Source organism: Aythya ferina, assembly GCF_964211825.1.
Source record: "Aythya ferina genome assembly, chromosome: Z".
In the NCBI taxonomy this organism is placed as follows: Eukaryota; Metazoa; Chordata; class Aves; order Anseriformes; family Anatidae; genus Aythya; species Aythya ferina.
Window position 1 is genome coordinate 1,026,692 of NC_140299.1, and position 22,325 is coordinate 1,049,016.

At 47.0% G+C, this 22,325-nt stretch overlaps 1 protein-coding gene across 28 annotated transcripts in view; it reads left to right on the forward strand.

The window, feature by feature from the left end:
- The window catches only part of LOC311426864 (transcription factor 4), a 178,042-nt gene that overhangs the window by 11,562 nt on the left and 144,155 nt on the right, over positions 1 to 22,325 (forward strand). Inside the window, exon 1 of one of the 28 annotated variants that reach the window (XM_084503614.1) lies at positions 7,438 to 7,504. The exons of the other annotated variants lie outside the window; for them this stretch is intronic. The gene's annotated coding sequence lies outside the window, so the exon portion shown is untranslated. Of the gene's footprint in view, positions 1 to 7,437; positions 7,505 to 22,325 lie in introns of those variants that run through there. 28 annotated transcript variants of the gene reach the window in all.

Below are 22,325 nucleotides of genomic sequence, written 5' to 3' on the forward strand. Positions count from 1 at the left end.
CAGACTCCCTCCTGTACAAACCCCGGTTCCTGACTAAAAGGCTGCCTTGTTCCCAAAGGTTTGGGGTTGTCGGGTTAAGGCGGCACGGGGCACTTTTCCTCCTGACCGTACATTTAAATCCGATCGACCCGTTTGATAAATAACCGGTACAAAGGTTTTGTTGTATTAAAAACAGCTAAGTACGACTCCTGATCGAATATCAGGGCTGTAATTGAATCTCGGGGGTTCTGGTGCTGTTCATAAAGCATCGGGGTTGTTTTGTGCTTCGTGACGTCAGCCAAAAGCTTGATTGAATTATGTCCTCGCATTGTGGGAGCACCTGCCAGTGCCACTAGAGCGAGGGGTCCGTCAGCATTTCCATTACAAACCTCGCCGATAAGTCGGTGACTCGGCTGCAAGTGATGCAGGGAGAGGGGCCACGGTCGTAGGAACCTGTCCCGAATTATTTCGGGCTCCTTGTAGGTCTGCGGCCTCGATCGTGGCGGCTCCACGTGGTGGTTGAGCCCGAAAGGCGCAGGAAATGTTGGGCGCCCTGCTGCTCGAGGGGCAAGAAATGCTCCTCAGCCCTAGGTGACTGCGGGCCATTAGGCCTCGGATCTGGTTTAATGCTGCGGATATTTGGAGAGAAGGGCAGGGATGAGGCGGCTGGCTCCGTGAGGAACAGCCCCAAATGCTGTTGTGTGGCTCCACCTGATTTTTCAGATTTTTTTATTTTATTCTTCAGACCCGGGGTAGTTTTTCAGCGCTACCCGAGTGCTTGTGGCAGAGATCGGAAGGAGAAATGGAAGCAAGGGTTTGGAAAATTGCTTTTTTTTTTTCCTGAGCTTTTCCACGTAAATGAATTCCGTGCTGGGGGATTTCGGATCTGCCTCTTGCTCGGGTGGCAGGGATGCAGATTTTCTGGCCAGACCTCACGAGCTGATCTTCCCCGGCGCGTTGCCAGCAGTTGGGTTGGGTTTGCCCTCACCTCGTGCTGCCGGGGACCACTCATCCTCGCTGTGCTCATCTGGCCTCTCCTCAGCCAGCTTTCTTCACCAGCATTTTGCCCGATGACACAATCCTCTGGGGAGAATCGTGCGTTAGGTCCTGATGAGAAACTCGATAACGCATTATTCTGCGGGCGCGGAGCTGTGAGCAAAAGCCTTGCTTAACTTTTGTTTTCTGGGCCTAATCGCTTTGTTGATTTTATGCTCTTCGGAAAGATTTACTTACTTAGGAAATACTGTGTCCTGCTGTATAAACAGGGGAAAATTCACGTTCCTAAAATTAGATATTTTGTAAACATCAGAAATTAGAGCATTTAATTTAGGAACCAGCTTATTAACTAATGGACATTGTCTTTCTCCCTTGCCTAATTTTCTCATTTATATTCCTTTTTTTTTTTTTTTTTTTTTTTTCCTCTTTCATCTCTGTCTTTTTTTCAAACCGAAGCAGCTAATTGGCACTAGTGGCAGCGCGGCGGCGAGAGTGCTTCAGGTTCATGCTCGTGTCAAGATGTGATTAAGCGGTTTGGTCAGTGTGAAATGCTGATGCTTCTTCGCATCTCCCTGCCTGTGGCTGAAGTACACAAGCTGCTGAAAGCTCCTTGATGCCCCATTAGGAAGTTAAGGTGGCAGAATTACCCGTTACCTGCCCGCTGGTCAGTGGGTGCCCTCCTCCCATGGGACTGCTGGTTCCCTAAATCCTTACCAGCAACATTATTGGCAGGAAAATAGCGTTTATTCAGTTATTTTTCAAACCACAAACCTCGAAAAATTGAAGCACGAGAACGCTGTCACGTTGAAAATGAAATTGTTAGGAGCCACGTGTTACTTTGGGTAGTCTCTGCTGAGAATTCAGCTGAGTTTGGGCTGCTTCAGCATCACGGTCGCTTCTTGCCTTCCTGTGCATCCCTGCTTGGCCAGATGTGGCGTTTATTTTCACCATTTCTTCCCCTTTACTTGTTTATAATCTTTCCTTGGACTTGTGAACGTGAGCTCTGTAGGAAAGGAGAAACACTGCAGCCATTAAACCTTCATTCTCTGAGCTCTGTAGGGCAAGATTTAGGCTTTTTGCAGCTCAAATCCCATAGAGAGAGCTCTGCCATTGCATTGAGTGTGGGATGGGGCAGCAGGGGAACACTCTGCCAACAGTGAGGGTTTTCCTAAGTCCAGAAAAAAAGCCACCACTGGCCCACATTGCAGGCTGGGTCTGTCTGATACAGCCACATGAACCTTGGTTCCCAAATCCTCCCCTTTTATTCCAATATTGCCCTGCTTAGGGTCCAGGAGAGGTGATTTGTTTCAAATTTGGAAGTGGAGACAGGGATGGAGGAAAGAACTGAGAAGACCATAACCCAAAACTTCACCAGAAAAGAGGCAAGGTGATTATTTCTGTGCTTCTACCTTCTGCTGCCCAAGTGTTTTATGTGGCCATCACACCCAAGAGTGTCCTAGCACAAAAAGGAGATATTTGTTACGCCAAAAATGAGATCTTTTAAACTTCTGGAGACTGGTATCTCTTTTTCAACATATTCCCAGCTGTACAAAATCATCCGCCTCAGTGCCACTGGGCGAACTGGGGGTGTGTTTGAAAGCAGGGCAGTGTCTAATGCCGTGCCTAATGGAGAATTGTTATTTTCTTAATCCAAAAGAGAAAGAGCTTAAATAGAAAGTGCGGGATTATAAAAGAAGCAGCTTTATTCTCTTTAATATAAACTTGTTTCCTCCCGCTCAGCTGAGTCCTGTCCCCACGGCTGGATCATCGAGGCTATCAGTGGAGGGGGCCAGGCCTCTGTGCAGAGATCAGAAGGCTTTTCCCTTTTTCAGGTAGTGCTTTCAGATGGGTTTTGCAAGGCACCCACCTCCTCGTGCCGACTGTAGACAGAGCTTGGTGACCACACGCCTGCTTTTTAGATGGTTGGAATTAAATGAGATGAATCCAGTCTTAAAGGTGCCCTGGGTCTACTTGAACCCTTATTTTTTGTCCTTTTGTCCTTGTTTTTTGTAGAACACAAAACCCTTCGTTCTCGTGTCTGAAGAACCAAGAGCCCACATCCCATGAGCTCGAAAACCGTTCTCTCGCCGCGGCGCTCGGTGTTATTATTTCTGTATTTATTATATTTATTAAAGACTGCCACTGTGCTTGGCGTGGTGCGTTTCGGAGGGTTAATTGCTTCCAGTTGCAGAGTTAATTGATTTCAGTGGGCTCCCAAGGAGGAGACGTGAGATGGAAATCCTTCCGAGGGCGACGCTTCCCGGGAGGAGGAGAGCCCTCCTCTCCCCTTCGCCTTAGGTGCGCTCGGCTTTGTACCTCGGGAGGGGAACAGATCCCCGCGTTGCCATTTCAGCTCGTTTTGAGCAGCCTGTCCTCCAAAATGCCTCCTTCCGAGTGGCAGGGTGTCTGTGCAGTCCTGAATGCGCATCGCCATTATTAGCAGCTTTTGATTTTCGTCCAACTCGGTGACTAATAGCAACAGATTCCAAATAGTTATTCTGAGCCTCTCGATTCCGTCCAAATTTTGCCTTAAAATGGGTTTGCTTACATACAAGAGCTATTTTGCTCTCCTGCATTCATTGTAGCCGTTTCAAATGATTTTCGAGTTGAAAAGGGGTTTGATCTTTTTCTAATTTAATCAGAGTTTCCCGCGAGGACTTCAAGGAAGAACATCTCATTTGCCCATCGGTGGAACGGGAAAAGTTCCTTGCAGAGGATCATCACAAATTCTGGCCGCTTGCTGCCTAGTGCTGGATGTATGAACCCCGCCGAAACAGTTTTTCTGGTGGATATTCACACTTCTTGTGTCTGGCTCACTCAGAAATACTGCAAATATCGCACTTCTCTTTCTCATTAAAGGCAGCTAATTAATAAATATGAGGAAAGTTAAACAACGGATGGGAAAACGTTGTCTGGGCATTGCAACTTGGTGACCTTGACTTTTCTTTGGAGCAATAAAAACTAATAGATAACATGCAGAAGGAAGTGGTGGTGGATTTATATAATCTGTCAGATCCACAACTGGAATAAATCAGCGTAACTCTGCAAACACCCACGGAGCCGTGCCATTTTACCCTATCTGAAGATCTAGCGTTCTGCTGGGAAACTAATAGGATAAGTCTAAAATATCTTTATTTTAGTTTGGGCAGCGGGGAGACTCGTTGCTTTCTGGGAGGAAGACGTGCGCCAGCTCTTTAGGTACTTGTGAAGATGCCGCCTCGTCCCCTTCCTTTTCATCTTTCATTGTAAAATTAAAGTACACATTTCCTGGTTGCTTATTTGGTTGAAGCCTCCTTCAAGTGCACATTCAATAATTTGTCTTATTCATCTCCTCATCATGCTCATGGTTATGTTACATTCACCTCCAGTAAGGGTGCAGTGAGAGAGGAAGAATGAATATGGATGAATCAATGAATACAAGTGCTGTAAGTGATTTTTAGAGCTGCTCGTATTCACTTTGACAGTCTCAGATGGAAGACTGTCAAGATCAGGCCTATGTTTTGAATCGTCAAGTGCACTTTATGTGCTTCTCCCCCTGCGCTGGAAGCCGGGCTTTTGGATAGTGAAAGCAATGGGAATTTTCCTGCTGACTTCCCTGTGCAAAGGATTGGGCTCTTTGTCTGCCCGGCTTCTGCAGCTTTACACATTTCATTGCCCTACATACTCATGCTAATGAAGGAGATAGGTACAGGAATGGAAAGGCACGATATGAATAGGTGGGCTTGGGAGAGGAGGCTCCCAGTCATTTATTTAGTCTTTGGGGCTTGCCCGGAAGAATTATTTTCTCATATGCTCCGCTTTAGATTTTGCTGGAAGAAGACATTTGCCAGGATTGGGACGGCCAAGTGAAAAGTTGTTCCCTTTCAGCGTTTTAAAGCGATTCGAAAACGTTTTTTCCCCACCAGCTCCGCGTTAATTTGTAAGGAAAACTTCGCTTCAAAAGATTCACCGCCGTCCGCATAACTAGTGTGTGCTTTGTATTTCCTTGTCCTACTGTTTGGGTTATAAACATATTTAAAAAAAATATATTCACATACACAACATTATCATGATTCGGCTTAAGCATCTGTGGTTATAAGTGCACTTCATTTCACCTAATTAAGTTATTTAGTCATTTACACATTAGCAATGTACTACATATTCCACTTTTACAGGAACTTATTTTAATTATACCCACAGTTCTGTTCTGCTCCATTATAGCCATAGATCAAGCTGAATAATAACCATTCTAAAAGCCATATGCTAAAAGAGATTATAGGTCATTAAGGCCAAATTAAGGTAACATTTCTGATGGTCACAAACAGAAGTCTAACCAACAATTATCTTCTTTCAGGTCTGTAGATACAGCCCTCTCTGAGCTTTTAAGATGACAACCAAAGGACAATCTCTGATTCCTAATTGTTGGCATCGGTTTCAGAGGTTGTAATTTCTGAAATTAATAAGGTTTGCTAAGGCATAACAATGTTTGTTTGTTTTTCCTCTCTCCGATTCTGGTATTTGCCAGAGGGCCCCGATGCAAACTTGATCTCCCCACCGCTCGGCTCCTGCTCCGCGCAGCATCCGCGCGCTCGGCTCCTTCCCGTGGCCGCGCCGATCGCCAAAGCTCATTTTCACTGGTGTTGGGTTCTACAGCTCTGGGCTTAACTGTCTTCTGCTGAATAGAGTTGAATCTAATTGTCTCAAGATTAATTTTGGCTCGGAGCTTGCACCTAAGAAGCTTACCAGTAATTCCCTTTTGACTGAGCCTCGGTGGTATTTTCCCCTGGAAAGAGCTGAGCCACAGACGAGCTTCCCACAGGGAGAGACCTGGTGTCGTGCCTGCTGCGTGCTTCCCTGCAAAGAAACATCCTCCGCCGGTCCCTAGCATTCGGAGCTAACTTCAGGTGTCATCACTTGCTGTCCAAATGCAGTCACACCCACAGAAAATAATAACAAAGCCCCTTTGTCTATGCCATAGTCGGCAGCAGATGTGTTGCAAGCAGAATTACCTACCCACCGACGGGAATGCAGGTTCCTGTCCACCCAGAAGGACGCAGAAAAGCCCTGAGGAGGTGGTTCAGGTGGGACAGCACTCCTTAAAGGTCAGCGATGACCAGCCAGTAGGGTGAGGAGGGCCCTGTGAAAGCTCGTGAGGGATTTCAGGCAGGAATATCGCAGCCACCCCTGCTGCTTTGGGGTCTGGGAGGCTGTGCGCAGGGATAGAGACCCCTCTGGAGCACCGCAGGTTGGCCTGCCTGGCTTGTAAAATAACACATTTATTTTCTTATGAGAAATGCAGATTTCTAACTAGAAGGCTTTCTTAGTTTACAGACAACACTTTTCAGCAAAATAAACTGGAAACCATTCCCGTCCACATGTTATTGCCTTTCTGCTCTTGGGGGTATCTCAGCAAACTATTGACAATACCCTTGCCGGAGTGAAACAACTATTTTAATTATATCTATGTATAAGCAAAAAGAGTTGTTGGTCATATCTAAAATGGTGCTCAGTCCAAACCAAGCTCCCATAAGCAAGCTAAAAAGGAATCACGCTCCTCTTCTGTCCAGCGCCATGCTGGCGTATCCCATAATGGTTGGCCCACCCTTTTTTATGTTGGAGTGTGCTGTGAGATGTTGTTGCGTAGGATCCACGAACAGCCGGGGTTCCTGTTGCGTCTCACAAGTAAGAGCAGAAAGAAATCCCCTCTCTTATCTCAGGGATTTGCTCCAAACAGGTAATCCCGCATTCCTGAGCAGTTTCTCTCCCTCGATAGCTGGCTGGCCACTCACAGTTCATCATTCCCATGGCTGTGTCTTCGCTTGCCAGCCATTGGAGTTCCTAACATTGTATTGCAAAGGGCTTCTAGATGTGGGGACGTGTATCAGTAGTGTCTGAGAAGGGAATCGGGGCTGGAAGGGAGGCTTCGGGTGCATAGGGCCAGGTGCCGGGTATTGGTTAGGTTGTCACTCTGAAAATCCTCGGGGTTTCTGACCCAAACGTTGCCTTGGAATAGCGTTCCAGCATCTCAGGCCTGATGGCCAGAAGTCTTACGGGGACGTTTTGACAAAAATTAAACACGGCCAGTGTGTGTTTGCTGGATCCTGTTCCAGCACTCGGACAGCGTGTTTCCCGTCTCCATCTGTCCCCCCACCCCAATACAAGGCACATCTCTATGGGATTGTGCCTTTTTTGATGGGAAGCCCCAACCAGGAGGCATCTTTGCCTCCCAGATGCAGGCAGGCACTTGTCCTGGCTGCCTTTGCCCTGTTCCCATCCCGGGAGGGAGCAGAGCAAGGCCACGATGAGAGCTGCCAAATCCCTCTGTGCCGGCGGGCACCATCCAAACCATCTGCAGCTGAGAGCCCTGGGGGGAATTCAGCCCCCCCCCCCCCCCCCCCCCCCCCGGTGTGGAGGCACCCCAGGTGTTGGTGGGCTGCTTAATTGCAGTGATTAAAGCAGGGACAGCTGGAGGAGGCCAGGTTTGGGTGGTGGAGATGGCTGCTGGAGCGTGTGGGGGCTCTGTGCTGGGGAGGTTGCTGCCCTCCTGAAGGTAAGAAGGGGCGAGCAGGAGGTTTCCAGTGATGTATTCTGGAAGCAACAGCATGGAGACTGGGGTACCCTGCCCTTTGTGCTCTTATTCTGTGGGATTGAGGGTTTTGCACAGTTTTTTTTGTTAGGGACTCTTCCTTTGCAATTTCTGACTTGACTATTCCTGCTTTCCTTTAGATTAGAGAGGTGAGGTGGGGTGCTTTTGTGGCAACTCATAGCATGCAGATCTATCTATACATCTATGTAGCTGATTTATGCTACTTATTTTCAAAATCTTGTTACTAAAATGAAGAAATTGTTACTGAAATAATACTAAACTTGCTTACCCAAGCTATAGGTTTTGGTGTTTTAAGAGAACTTTAAAACCCTTTTCATTATGAGGGTTAAAATGGTTAAATCCTGTTTCCTGGCTGGAGATAAGATAATGACCCAAAATACAGCCCCTGTGGACTTGATAACGTGGGATTCCTCTGCTTCTGGGGTGAGAGGACCCTGGTGCCCCTCTTGTCCCTGTGCCTCACCTGTGCTGCTGCCCTCCTCTAGGGTGAGGCAGGTCCTTGCACTGTGTCACTCGCCATGGGGGTTGTAGAAGCTCAAGAGATAAGGAAATCTGCCTGGGTATCAGTGATGAGATGCTTAACTTAAGTGTGTGGGTTTTTTTCCTCCCAATAACTCTTAAGCTTTTCTGTGCTCTCCTAGTTCAGCCAACTAGCACAGTCCTTTTGCTTGCACTGATGCTGTTGGGGCTTCTGCCCACCGTGGGTACCGAGATGAGCGTTGTTTGTGCGTCTGAAGTTCTGTAAATGATAGCAGGAGCAGCTCTTCTACTGTTAAACCTTTGTTCAGGGCTCTAAATGTAACACGCATGGGACTTTGCTTAAACTGTGGTCCCAATCCTAAAGCATCCTACTCAAGGCAGCATCCCGCTGGCTTTGCTAGAAGAAGGATCGCGCCCATTGGCGATGTAGCGTTGAGCTGGGCTCTGCTTGTACACAATGGCTCGAGCTGGGCGTAGCTTGCCTGAAGCCAGTGGATTTGTGCCAGACTCCTGCTCGTGCAACTAAAAAAACTTTTTTTTTTTTTGTCACAGAAGCCGATAAGTAGTACCATGGAATAGAAGTGCGCACAATGTGCAAAGTCAAACTCTATTTAAAGCGCCTGATTCGCAGAGGAACACCTCTAACCTTTCAATATGTGAATAAGATGTCAACCTAGTTCTGTAGCTCCACCAGGTTTTGACATGGGAATGCATTTGCCGTCGCTTAGAGGCTTGCATTGGTGAAGTGCAATGATTTGCCTGTGTTTATTTAAATAGTGCAAACTTTGAATGTTATCACCTTTTTATTTAAGAGAGGAGAGGATGAAGATGACATCACGGGAGCATCATGCGCTTCTAAATGGGACTGTCTATGCTTGGATTTGAAAGCCTTCCCTGCTCCTCCTCCTCTCCTTTTTGAAACTGAATTGCAATATCCATGGAATTCAGATTTTTTTTCCCTTAAACTGAAATTTCTATGTCTACAAAAACAGTTGTAGCTTTCCTTTCTGTGTACTTAGCCATGTAAGTAGGTGATTGGGGTTTCTCATTTTGTTATCCGTGAGTTGGAAGTAGATGGCTTTCCTTGCTAAAACCCAGCCACTGATTGAGCGAGGGGAAATAAAGGTGTGGAGTACTGGCTCGAAATCTGCCCTTCCGAATAACGAAGGGTTTTTTTTGGTCCCTGGAACTGGCGGAGGGATTGGTATTGAGAAGTGTACATTTTAATTTGAAATTTCAGGAAGACTCCATGGCAACTGTGATATGAAAGGAGCAGGGTCTTTCATGAATCCTTTGGTCTTTTAGGTAATCAGGCTTTGTTTACTGGCTTATTTGGTTTTTCGGGGAAAATAGCCCGCTGGACTGCCAACTCCTGTGCAGTGGTCTTTCTTCAACGCCTAAATTATTTTTGAAATACAAATTTTGTGCTGAGGCAGCCTCGGAAATCCATAAACCCCGTTGCGCTCTTGTATGGAAAATATGGACTGGGATGGTTTCATGAGCCAGAGATTAAAATGAAGGAATTAAACTGAAATTTTAACAGAGCAGTAATTGTGAAAGTGGTAAGAATGTGGACAACTATAAATATAGTTTGTGTAGGGGACCAAAAATAACTGTGGAGTGATATGAAAGCAATGTTAACAGTGATATCAGATAAATCTAGTATTTATTCAAGATTTTACTCCTTGCTTCATTCATCGCAGCGTATCATTAATGTTTATTTGGGGTATGAATGCAAGGGACAACTTGACCAGTGTGCTTGTCACAGAAGTTGATATCTGAAGAGAAATATCACTGATGGAAAACCAGAAAGACTAAATAGATATACTTGGTCTCACAGGCAGTCCATTAATTTGCTCAAATTAAATATTATCTTTAAATATTGAAAGGTTAAATGTACACTGATAATGGATTTAGACAGCCATTAAGTCATAATTGCTCTCTAATGTAGTTAGCAAAAGACATTATTTGATATAACTTATTGAAAAGGGACTAAAAGCACCGGGATTTTTTTTTTTTTCCTCTTTGGCTTGCCCTTTCTCATATAAAAGTCCGAGATTAAATTCCATTTTCATTTAAAGCTGTGGGCCCTACCGGGGTGCGGGTCGGGTGCTGAGCCCCCCGATGAGGCTTTTGGGGGATGTGGGGCTGCTCCTGACCCTTTTGGGGTGCTGCAGGGCCCTCGGGGGCTCCTCCTGGGGCTGCTCCCTCGGCTGTGAGATGCGAGGCATTGAGCACAGCCCGGCCTACAGGTGTGTTATGGTCAGCATGATTTTATTTGGGTTGCGATGTAAATATTAGGAAAGCTTCAAAATATTTCTCTGCAAATGTACGTTTGCGTCGCTTCCTGGCTGGGTTTCCCGACCGTTTCGGGGCCGTGGGCGCTCCTTGGCATGGTCATCCTTCAACTGAAGGTCTCGTGGGGGCTCAGCCATCATCAGGTGCAGCTCCTTGCTTGCTCCGAAACCCTCTGGGGGTGTTTTGGAGGTGACTGCCCTCAGCTGGAGGATATCTGGAGAGGAAGGATGCTCAGAAGAAAGCTGGGAGCCTCCACGGTGGCTCTGGGTTGAGGTCTGGCCATGTCTCAGAGATCTTGCAGGGCTTTCTGTAATGTCAGGAAGAAAAAGATAAATATCAGTCTTTTCTTGGGCAGCGTCTTGGGTTTAAAGCCTGGAAGGGGCTTAATCGTAAGTGGCTGTTATCCTGCTGCAAATGGGATGTTTTTCTTCTCTGGCGATATTTAATGAGATGGTATCAAGGAGAAAACTTAAAAACGAAGGAAAATGCTGCTGTCATCTACTACAGATGTAAAAAAGCAGAAGTAAAAAAGTCTCTAGAACTCTGTACTGTTGGATTTTTTTTGCCTTTTTTTTTGCTTTATTTTTTTTTTTTTTGTAGTCCATGTAAGGCTGATAATGAATCAGGATGTTTGTCAGTTTTTCTGAATCTTGGGAGGTTTTAAAAAAAAAAAAAAAAAATTGCTGCAGAATGATTCACAGTGAGAAACTTTGCGAGGTCTGAATTAACTGCAAATAACAAGAAGGTCTGGAAATGAAGTTTTTACTTCTTAAAAATGCCCCCAAATTTTGTGGGGTTGTGATGAGGACCTGAGCCTTCCTCCCTTGGCTAGTGGCAGCAGTAAGTAGCCGGTGACTCTGAATGGGGAGCACATTTTTCATGGGTTAGGGGATGCCTATAAATAATAAGCAATGTAATTGAGTCGTCGGGCTTTGGCTCTGCGAGCGAAATCGGGGATTTGAACCACTGCAAAGTGCCCTGATTAGATACCTCCGGGTATCTCCTGCGCTCTGGCACGTGCGAGGAAATAGCTCCCATTTCTCACCAGTGAAATGAGTCAATAAACCCCCGTCCTAACGAAGCAGACTCTTCCTTTAAAACTCATCACAAGCTTCTTAATTCCTGGTGTTTTATTCTTTTGCTAGTTTAATTTGGGGTCGGCTTTTAAAATGGGCGAAGCTTTTAGGGCTGTTGGTGCCGAGTCCACACCGTCTAGTGGTCCCCATTGCTCTCTCTGGGTATATTTTAGTAGTTGGGCTTAAAATGAAGTTTTTCTGCTTGTTTCAAGAGCTACGTGCAGGCTGTGTGCTCGCTGTGCACCTGCTTCCCAAAACCCAGCTTGATGCGTGCAGCATCGCTCCTAGACCAGCAGTGGCCTTGTGAGCATCCCCTGTGACAGGTTCCTGCTCCTTTATCCCTCGTAGCTATTAAACAACATCCAAGCTCCTTTTCAGAACAGGTAATTTCTGTCCAAGCAGAAACCAAGAAAAAAAAAATGAACTACTTTTTCCTTTTGGTCAGCCTGCCCCTTTTCCTGACATGCTGCTTTTTTACTAATTTGTGTCATCTTTCTTACATTTTCTTCCAAGCGTTTGGAGAAAAATGTGGAAACCAGGAAGCAATAATATCACTGGCTTTCTGCCTTTGTCCAGAAGTCTTGCTACATTTTGTAATTGTTTGCTTCCCTCCGTCCCCGTTTTAGGCAGAATTTCCCGGGAATCGATGTTGGATTTTTCTGAGTAGGTTGAGAAAAATTCTGGGAAAGTCACTGCTTTGACTAAGGGGAATTATTGCTTAAAATTCGAAAGTAAAAAAGGTTTTAATGAGTTAGATGCAAGTAAAATTTGGATTTTATGTATTTGGAAAAAAAATCCTTGCACTGAGGTGGTCTGGTCCTGACCTGCAACCTCGCGGTGACGGAGCGAGCCCCGAACAAAGAGAAGGAACCTTCCCCAGGAGCTTAAAACCGGAGTGTAAACCCGGGGAGAACAGATGGATGGACAGATTGGGGAGCAGGAGAGAACAAAGAGACGGCATTGTTCGGTGGAAATAGCTGCGGTGGGCTCGTCCCCGCAGCACGGGGCTGGGGGATAATTGGGGCTGATCCCGTGGGGACTGGGACACCATGGGGTGCAGGGAGGGTGGCCAAGGGGGTTTGTGGCTGGATGTGGGGTCAGAGCGGAGGAGGAGGGGAGATGGGTGGTGAGGGTAAAAAAGGTGTCGGGCTTGGGGAAGAGCTGTCCTTGGGACAGGGAGAGGGGGAAGAGTGGTGAGGACAGGTCAGTCGGGACTGAAGGTGATGGAAATGTGCATGGATGGGAGGCAGAAGTGTCGCCTCTGAAGGTGTCTGGCTGGTTTGGAGGTGGAGGGAGGATGGGTGGCACCGTGGTTCAGGTGGGTAAGGGCTTGGGAAGTTGTTGAAGATGAAATAATTATTTCTGGTGCCCAGGAGTGATTGGGGATTGCCCACCAAGTGCCTGGTTATTGCGCTGCCAAATGGAGCCAGCAGGTAATGGCCTGGCTCCATGGGTTGACAAGTGGAGGAAGAGAAAGACGCCACCTCCTGAATCCCCAAAAGAGTAGAAATGCAGGGGAGAGCAGAAGTAAAATGAGAAATGGAGAAAAAAGCCAGCTGAGGAGTTGTAGAGGCTCGGCACAGAGATAAAGAGGTGGAAAAAAAAAGTGTTGATGATATATTATTCAAATTAAAGAGTAGGGAGGGATAAAAGGTAGGGCTTGGGAAGGGCAAAAGGGGATGGGAATAATTCAGCATCCTTTTCTGGGCTGCAGAGGGGCAGGGAAGGGCAGGTGTCCCCAGAGGCAGCTTGGAGAGAGGAAGAAGAGGGCATGGGTAGGATGTGAGCCCCTGGGACCTTCCTATATCTGCGTGGAGCCCCCTTTCCCTGGATAACGGTGCTGCTGGGATGAGACCTTCCCCAGAGACACAGGAGGGGTGGGCAGAGCAGTGCCGCCAGGTTTTTTCGTTGTTTTTTTTAGCGTGCTGTCTTCCAGGTAGCGAAACGTGCCAGTCGCTGCCTCCTTCCTCGGATAGGAAGCCGCTGCTGTGGAGCGATGGGAGGGCTCTGAACAAGAGAGGAGCCTCTCCATCTGGTACCCTCCTCGTGTTTTATGTGTAAAAATGGGAGAAGGATACCTGGGCTGGGTTCGGCGGTGCCCTGCTCATCGTCACCGGCCTCCAACAAGCGGAGCTGGTGGCCACCAAGTTCGCCGCTCCACTCGAGGTGCGCTGTGATTGCTCCTCTCCCCGCCGGGTGTCACTCAGCCGGGATTTAAATACCTAATGGCTCTCATCAAACAACATTTAAACTTTCTATGAAATCCCGCAAATGTTCTGTTAGATCACATTCGGAGGAACAATGGGTGAAATGAGCTTGAATGGGAGGGCTGTGTTGCAGGCTCGGGGGTTCTGCAGCTGCTGGTGATGACAGTGGAGCACTTCAATTGAGCTGCAGCCTGGCATTCAGCAGCTCCCTGCCCATTAAACGATGTAGAAAAACAGCCTCAATGGGCCGGCACATTTCCTTTGCCACACTTATTTTCATCTTAGTCACCGGAGCGTTTCTGTAGAAAATAATTTATTTACCGGGAAGCTAACAAGGAACGGTTTTTGGGGGGCGCTGGGAGCACCAGATGTGGCGCTGGGCTCGTGGCACGACCCAACTGGAATCGGACAAGGAGCTCTTTATGCATTGAGAGGGACCTCACGCCGCGGGAGCAGACCTGGCCTCGGGGGGGAGCGGGGCGGCCCCGAAGTGGGGATTTATTGGTGTTTGTTTATGCGGATGGTGCCCTGTTTGTGGTAGGAATTTCACGGGGACGTGTTGGGTCGCCCAAGGATATTGCGATGCGGCGTGGACAGATGTCACGTCGAGGGAAGACATCAAGCCATGGGGGTTGGAGAGCGGTGATGTGATAACGCAGGGGGAGCTGGGGAAGCGTGGCTGGGAAAAAATAGGTTTATTATTAAGAGTGCTATTAGGGAGAAGCTGAGTTTTGAATATAGCTGAAATCCCGCTGTGAGGTGTGTTTTAGTCAATAGCAATCGCATCCGTGGCCATAGGTAATCGCGCTTCCCCCATCCCCGTCGCGGTTTTGCTGCCTTCCGGAGAGGAATTCACACACCCACCGAAGCCACTGTCATTAGGCAGGAGAAAACAAAGGAAAAGGATCAAGGGCAGCACCGTGCCTTATCCCCAAAAATACTCAAACGGCAACAGCCCCGGCGAGCAAATGCCCTCCTACTCCTTGTGTGCCCCGCTGCTCTGCCCAGCCCTGCGCTGCTGAATCGCTGGCAAAATCCCTGAAACTGGACTTGTGCTGTTGGGTCTGGGGTTGGTGGGATCCAGAGGAGGCTGGGGTGATGGAGAAGGTTGCCCAAACCTCTCGCTCCGCGGTGCAAAAAGCAGAAGGGGTTTGATCTTTGTTTTCGTACAGCTTATGAAACGTTCAGCCACGGTTCCTCAAATGGGTGACTTCACATAATATGGATGGAAAAAAATCCACCTCCTCAGCTTCCTGGAGGGCTCCTACAGTGATAGTGCAGCTCGAGACACCTTTATCTCACTGCAAGGAACACAATGGAAACGTAATTCAATGCAAGTCCGTAAAAGTTTGAACGTGCACCAATCCAAAGTTAAATATAAAAGCTGCTGGTGGCTTGGCTGCTCTTAAAAAGTATTCAGTGGGGTCTTTGGGAAGTTGATAAGGTTCTTGTCCACCTTCTTGGGCAAACACCCGGGATGATATTTTGTGCTCCTAGGGCAATGGGTCCTCTAGAAGCCCGGCCGAGGGCTGCACCCGCTCGCCTTCCCTTTGGCTTCGTTCCCTCCCCACTTCTCATCGATGATTGATGGAGATGCTCACTGGGAGTTGCTTCTTGACATCCTTTAAAAAAAAAAAAAAAAAAACAACCACCAAACATTTCATGCTTTTGTTGTTTTTTTTTTTTTTATGATAGCGTTCTGTCTATTTTTGAAAGTAAGGCTGCTCATGTTAAAAAAAAAATAAAAAAAAAGTGGTGCTGGAGTGAATTGTAAAGGCAGGATTATTAAATCCCTGCAAATTGCTAATTTATTAGTTTTCTCACCTAATTTTGATTTCTGGTGCGTGATTGTAGTGACACCCATCTTCAAAAACAAGTGAATTGCTGAGAAACTATTTGCATATTGCTGAAATTTTTTTGAGCCTTGATATTCAACATTTGCCAAAAAAAAAAAAATCCATCCCTCCGGTTCTCTGCTTTCATTTGAAAACTACAGGGCTAAAAAGATTGAGGCTTCATTTTCATTGCTGCCTTGGGCAAGGAAAAAATGGCCTTATCTTATGAGTAGTAAGGTTTATTATGGGGTTTGGCTGTTAGGTTTGCTGCCATGGGGAACAGTTTTGGGTTCCCGGTGCTGTATGTTGCCCGTTGAAAGCTCTAGCACCTTCATACATGGAAAGATTTAACTAAAAATGAACCAGCACAAACGTATATTAAAAAGAGTAGTGGGAACAGGATCGTGGCATGTTTAGTTCTAGGAAAATCGGTGGGGTTAGTTTGGTTTCCTTTGGGTGAACGAGGATCTCCAACGAGGGTCTCCATCCCCTTGGAGAGGGAAGGTGCTGACGCATCCCACTTCTGCGGGGCTTTGTGCTGAGGCTTTGACCAGCACCACCAAAAAAAAAATGTGTGTGCGTGGTGGGAGATTTGTCACCAGGCCCCAGAAATGATGGGAAGCATCGCGGCATGGCTGGGCGCACCTGAGTCTGGCGCGGCTCCAGGCTTCGACAGATGTGGAAAAGGGCCCAGATTAGCAACACGCCTTCCTTTTTTTTTGTGGGAACGCCCACCTAGGAGCACCTCGCTCTTTGTGTGCGGGAGATAATTGAATCAGTGCGTTCATTCAGGGCTGCCTCCATCCCCCTGGAGTTGTGGGGAAGCTCCCATTCCCCGTAACGGCGCGGGATCAGGCTCCGACAGCCGGATTTGTAGGGTCTTTGGGTGCCTGGGCTGGCAGACAGGTACCTAATAGGATTTTAAGAAGCACAGAGACATCTAGCCAGCGCCGAGAGTCAGGTATCCAGGCACTTGTAAAAATCCTGCTAAGCACCTCTCTGCACCTTTAAATGCCCTTCAGCTGTCTTGCTCTGAAAGCCAAATCCGGGGGAAAAAACAAATGAAATCAGTGGCAAAACTGACCTTAGTGTGCAAGCAATAAAGCAGCTGAGCATAGGGGAAAACCGTGAGCCCTTGGATTTTTATTCATATATGAAACGAGCCCGAGACTTGTTAATTTTGCTTAAGTGCCATGGCAACATACATATCTGTTTTGCAGCTTATGAAGTGTATTTTTGGAACTACTGACTCACACGCTTGCATATTTCTGCTGCACCAGGCCAACGTGGTTCCTTTTGCTTTCATGGGGTGCTCAGCTCGAGATCAGCCTCGCTGCTGCCCCGTGCCCTGCCGCCTGGGCACTGGGTGACCGGGGCTGGCAGCAAAAACACGTGAATTAACAAAATATTAATTCAATTTGGACACAAATCACCAGGTTTCCAGGCCCTCTGCCATAGACGGGGTGGCTCGTGGTGTTGGTGTGCCAGTGAGGTGACCCCAAACAGCCCACTGGGGCTGGTGCCTTTAATCCTGCTCCCACCACAAATGTTCAGGAGAAGTTTCTGCCCTTAAATACTTGCCCGTGAGGTTTTATTGTGTGCTCTGTGTTTCTTCCTGATGCCCTGTGCTGCCATCCTGCTGGAGAACTTCTCTGGCTGCCCTGAATCGGAGGCTATAGGGCTGCCCTTGTCAATAAAACTGCATTCCTTCAATTTTGGGTTGGCCCTTGCCGGGCTATAACAGTGCCTGCTTACCTCCCAGGCTTTTACAATTAGCATGGAAGCGCTTTGCAGTGTAGTATGCAAATTATTGTCTGTTATTTCCCCTCTAAGCAGTAAATCCACGCGTGCGCTGTCATCTGGAGAGCATCAGAACCCATTACTTAATATATCCGCCTAGCAATTTTGATTAGTTTATTGTACTGCTTTAATAATAATAATAATAATAAAGTAGCAGTAGGAAAAAAAGTGTATTTAAAATGGGAGTTTTCTGTGCTGGTTTTGGAGGCCCTAAAAGCAAAGCCCAAGGGATGAGCGCAGCGGGGTGATGGGGATCTGTCCTAGGGGGCTAAAAATAGGGGTTATACTAGGCAAATTTTGGCAAGCTGTAGCCTGAGGAAAGCTTGTTTGTTACAGGGAAGAGGAGTGGGGTGCTGTCAAGGAGTTTAAGGACTTAGATCTTGTTGGAGCTCGGCTGTCCTGGCGAATAAATGGACTGGGTGACCCCAGCAGGGCTTCTTAGGGCTCTGGCTTTAATTGCATTTGTCACTGGGCTGCGTCTCGAGGTAAAGGATCGGTTTTGTAGCAAAAGGCTCTGGGTTGTGCTATCGGGACCAGGTGGCGGCGGTTTTACAGCATGCTTTTCCCCTTGCAATTTTCACCATTGAAACTTGTAGAATGTCTTTAACTGATAATTTAACTCCCTACCTACTAATTGGACCTAGGCGTAACTTTGGAGCTTTATCTCTTTCCTATTCCTCGTTTTATTTCTGTTTCAATTAGCGAGTGTGCCTTTAGCGAGAGACTAAGATTGTTTTTCTATCTGTTACAAGATTTGCCTGCGAGAGAAATACATTTTATTGCCTGTCTTCTCAAATGCTCAGGCAGCATCCTCCCTGTTACCATCAGCGAGGAGACCCACGAGCTCATTTGCTTTAGGTTTGACCCCGTGACACTTCTGTTTTAACCCCAAATCGCTTCAATCTCCGTCTTGTGTCAAATTTTTGAATTGAGAAGAGTGGGCTTGGGAGCTGGAGGAAACATTTCAGCCATAAACTGCTGGGTCAGTGCCCTGTTTCCAGTGGGGGCACCCGTTTTGAGATTAAATAGGGGAAACGGGAGCGACTGAGGAATCTGGAAGTGATCCCGATCCAAACTGCAGGATGATGACACTGTGCATTATGGCACGTGGGTTATTAAGCTGGATCCACAACTGTTCCATCCTTGAGGGGGTGGTTTGCACTGAAGTCGTTTTGTTTCGATGGTTATTTTTGGTTATTTCAATCCCAGAAGTTTGGGAGCTGCTGGCAGACCCCTCCGGGGCTCAGCTGTGTTCGAGGCAATACAAAACGGGTAGAGAAAACTTGAGGCTTGACCAAATATTTAAAATTCTTCTAAACAGCAAATCTCCCTCTGCTGACTTTGGCACGAGACCGAATGCGATGGAGAAAATAAAAAACCCACTGGGTAGTGGTGTGTGGAGGTCCTGGGCAGGGACACCGGCTCGTCACCCACGCGGAGCTGGGGGTTGGACACATCTCGGAGACAGCCAGTGTGTCCTCATAGCTCCTCACAGCTGCTGGGCTGCTCGAAAATGTAAATTCCCGTTGCCACGGTTAATCAGTTAGTACTCGATGTTTGTTTAATGCCCTTGTTGACCACTCGCTCAACTGATTTGAAAAGGCTTCGAAGAAATTGTCTCGTTTCTCTTGATTATTAACGAGGAAAATAAAAACATCAGAAGTCCGAAACTTTGAAGCCTTCTGTTTTGGAGCTCATGGAATAACTCAGTGGATGTAGGCTGTCGGTCTCTCCAGGTATTACAAAAAGCAGAAGCTGTGCAATTTGGAGCCCTGCGTTGACCTGTGGTCTGTGTGGGGATGCTCCTGGTGGTTGGTGTTGGGTTTCTGCTCGTCTTCTCCAAGATGAGCATCTCAGGTGAAAACATGCCTAAAAAGCACCCAACTTCAAACATGTCATGCTTTGTCCTGGTGTACCTCATTTTCCTAATTATTTTAATTCCTTTCAATAATTATTCTGTTCTAAGATGGCTTCCAAATTACGTCTCTGCCCTCATTCCAACCTCTTTGGTGGTTGCGCTGGGTCTACAGGAGGTCGGATGTGCCTGGGTTCGCACCCTCACCGCTGTCATCTATGGCTCCTCATGGATCCTCACTCTTCCCTCAACAGTTGCATGTTGGGGATGAATTACTAATTTAATCCCTTGAAAACTCCATCTTTTTGTTCGTTTCTTCATAATTTATCACGGCTCATTCAATTTTAAATAGCTTCTTCAACCTCCGTGGTGGTGGTTGTCTGTTGTGCAAAGAGCAGTCCGAGCCTCCCTTCGCCTCAGGTTCAGTGCCCACGGGTTAAATAATCAGCTTCCTCCGAGGAACTTCCTAATCTGCTAATTTCTCTTGATTTTCTTCTCTCGCATTCTCCACCCTCCTCTTCCTGGCCTCGTGATCCCCGTTTATCACCACGTAATGTTATTTCCCTCCAGCCCAGGCGAACACATCTTCCTGCCCTCCTGCAGCTCCGTGCCATGCCCGTCACCGTCTGTGACCCCCTTCAAAATTTGGGGGTCTGCTGGGGGTCTCTTTGCGCCTCTCTGCTCCCCAGCAGACCCCCTTTTATTGGGGAAACTGAGTGCTTCTCCAGTCAAGGTTGTCTGTAGCTCATTTATAGCCATCGGTTCTGCTCGATCCCTCCCTTCCCTGGCAGCCGGGCATCTCCCCTCTCCTGCCGGGGGCTTTTGAAGAAGAGGGAACTTGTCCCGTTTGCCCTGAGGATGCATAAAGGAGCCTGAGATGCTGCAGCTCCTTGCCTGAAATTCTCCTGTAGCCAATGTTTTTCACAAGCTGGCGGCAGAATCTTCTGGTGGCATTTTTTTTCCCCGTGTTTTGCTCCGAGCACGCCTCTGCGCTTCCTGCTTTGGCCGGGACCAGAAGTGGAAGTGCTGAAATGCCACCAGGCAGGCTGCTCGCGGGAGGTTTTCCGCTTGTTTCCCAGACCCGAGCGGTCTCAATAAACATCTGAAATTGTGGCATGCCGATTTGACATGAAACTTGTGGCTCCGAGGTGCTTAACGATGCCCTTTTTTTGCTGGCCGGCCCTTGGTCCTCCTCGAAAGCACACATTTGGCAATCCCTTGCATGGTTTCACAGGCAAAAAGAAACCTTTTGCACTGCTTACCAGATAATTCTGTTCATCTGCTGCTCTCCCTCTACGTTTTGTCCCCTAAGACCTCGAGATCACCTTTTGGACACTGTAGAGGTCTCGTTCCCGAGGGCTTTTCCTTGGAGCTTGGCCCCTGCAAAGCACAAACAGGCAATGCTCCCCTCCAGGTGGAGGGGTTTGGGAGGGAGGGAGCTAAATCCTGTGTCTGAACCACAGGCATCAGCTCTCTTCCATTTATACCGTGGATTATTTTTATTGGAAATAACGATCCTGTAAGGTATCGCTTGCATTTCAACAATTATGGCACTAATTCGGGTAGGTAATCTTTGTATTTGCACTGCACAAAAAAAGGGTGAATGAAACTTTCATTATTTATTCAGGCGTGATTTTTTGAATTGTGGTTTCCAGCAGGTTTTGCTTTTGGATGGAATTTAGGTTTCAATTATAACAGGCAAAATCCAGCAGTTTAAATCAGTGTTTAGGAACTTGATGACTAAGCTTGTGAAATAGTTCCGCGTTGAAATGAGCAGAGGCACTAAAAATACAAACTATTAGTGATTTGTATTAGCCGGTGTATTAAACTGATTGTTTTTTGGTGCAGGCATCCTTCAGCGTGTTCGAACTAGCAGATCTCATGGTTTGGGGTTTTATTTCCATTGATAGCTTATCCTGTATTGCAGTCTCTCATCCATTTTCCAGCCCTAGCCTTGGACAGCTGAGCCATGGAGCTGTGCTGGTAGGACAAATGGGAACGAAGGAAATGTTCCCCGTGTGTTAGGGGAAGAGGCTGGTGATGTCAGGATCAGTGCTGCTTTTCCCCACGCCACAGTGCCAGGGATTGGGCTCGTTATTTCCACTAGTGGTTTATATTTTGAAATACGAGCACCAAATTTGCAATGCCCAAATATTAACTTTTCATTCCTGTTGTTTAACTCCTGCGGATTTAGATTTTAAAAGAAGCCGAAGTTTTAAACGTACTTTGAGTTCTCTTGTAAATATTTCGTTCAACGTGTTTGCAGTTTGATTTCTGACTGATAAAAGTAATTGTTTCCCCTCCCCTTGTGTTAGTTTTCCCCTGGAGTCCCTGGGTTGCAGTCTTGTAGCCCAGCCAAGGAAGCTGGGGGGAGGCAGTGGCAGTGAGAACTCCTTTAAGACACTAAATATTGAAAGATTAAGTAAAATAAATAAACAAAAAAACAGCACCAAAGAGACTAAAACCTCCCCCCCCCAGTTGACTGTAAACAAAATGACTACCAAAAAACCCTCACACCCCAGCCTAATCTATAGCTTTTGTCTGACATCTTTAAAATTCAGTCTGATTTTTTTTTTTTAATTTGCATTTATTAGGTCAATAATTAATAAATGCAAATATGAGTATTTGGTCAATACCTAATAAATGCAAGTACCAGCGCCGTAGTAATAAGCACAGGTTTTGTTCTCCCTATTCTTCCTTGCTTGTTTTTTTCTGCCAGGTATTCCCCCTTTGCTGAAAATGCATCTGTGTCAAGACATTTTTGCCAGCTCTCATTATTAGTTTCCTATAAAATTATAGCTGACAAAGGTCAGGGAAAAATAAATGGGAATCTCTCAGATGTGTTCGTATATTTGGGGTAATTTTCCTGTATTTATTTTCACTTCTTCCCTGGCAATCCCTGCTTTGACAGGGCAGACGTAGGAGAGAGCAACTCTTTCGGCATACGGCAGGGATGCTGCAGCTCCTTCTGGCAGGGGCTGCAGGAAGGCTGCTGCTCGCCTTCCTCGGCATCTCGGGGTGCTGACAACAACTCTTGCTGGTTGTAAAAGTAACCCATCGCCAACCCGATTTTCTTCTGGGATCCCAAAGTTCTTGTAGTTCATACGGCAATTTATTCAGCCCAACCACTGCAGGTCCCTTCTAGAGTGTGGCCACACGGTGCTGAGCCACATCCTTCACCTTGTGCCCTCAGCAGGGTTTGTTCTTAATGGA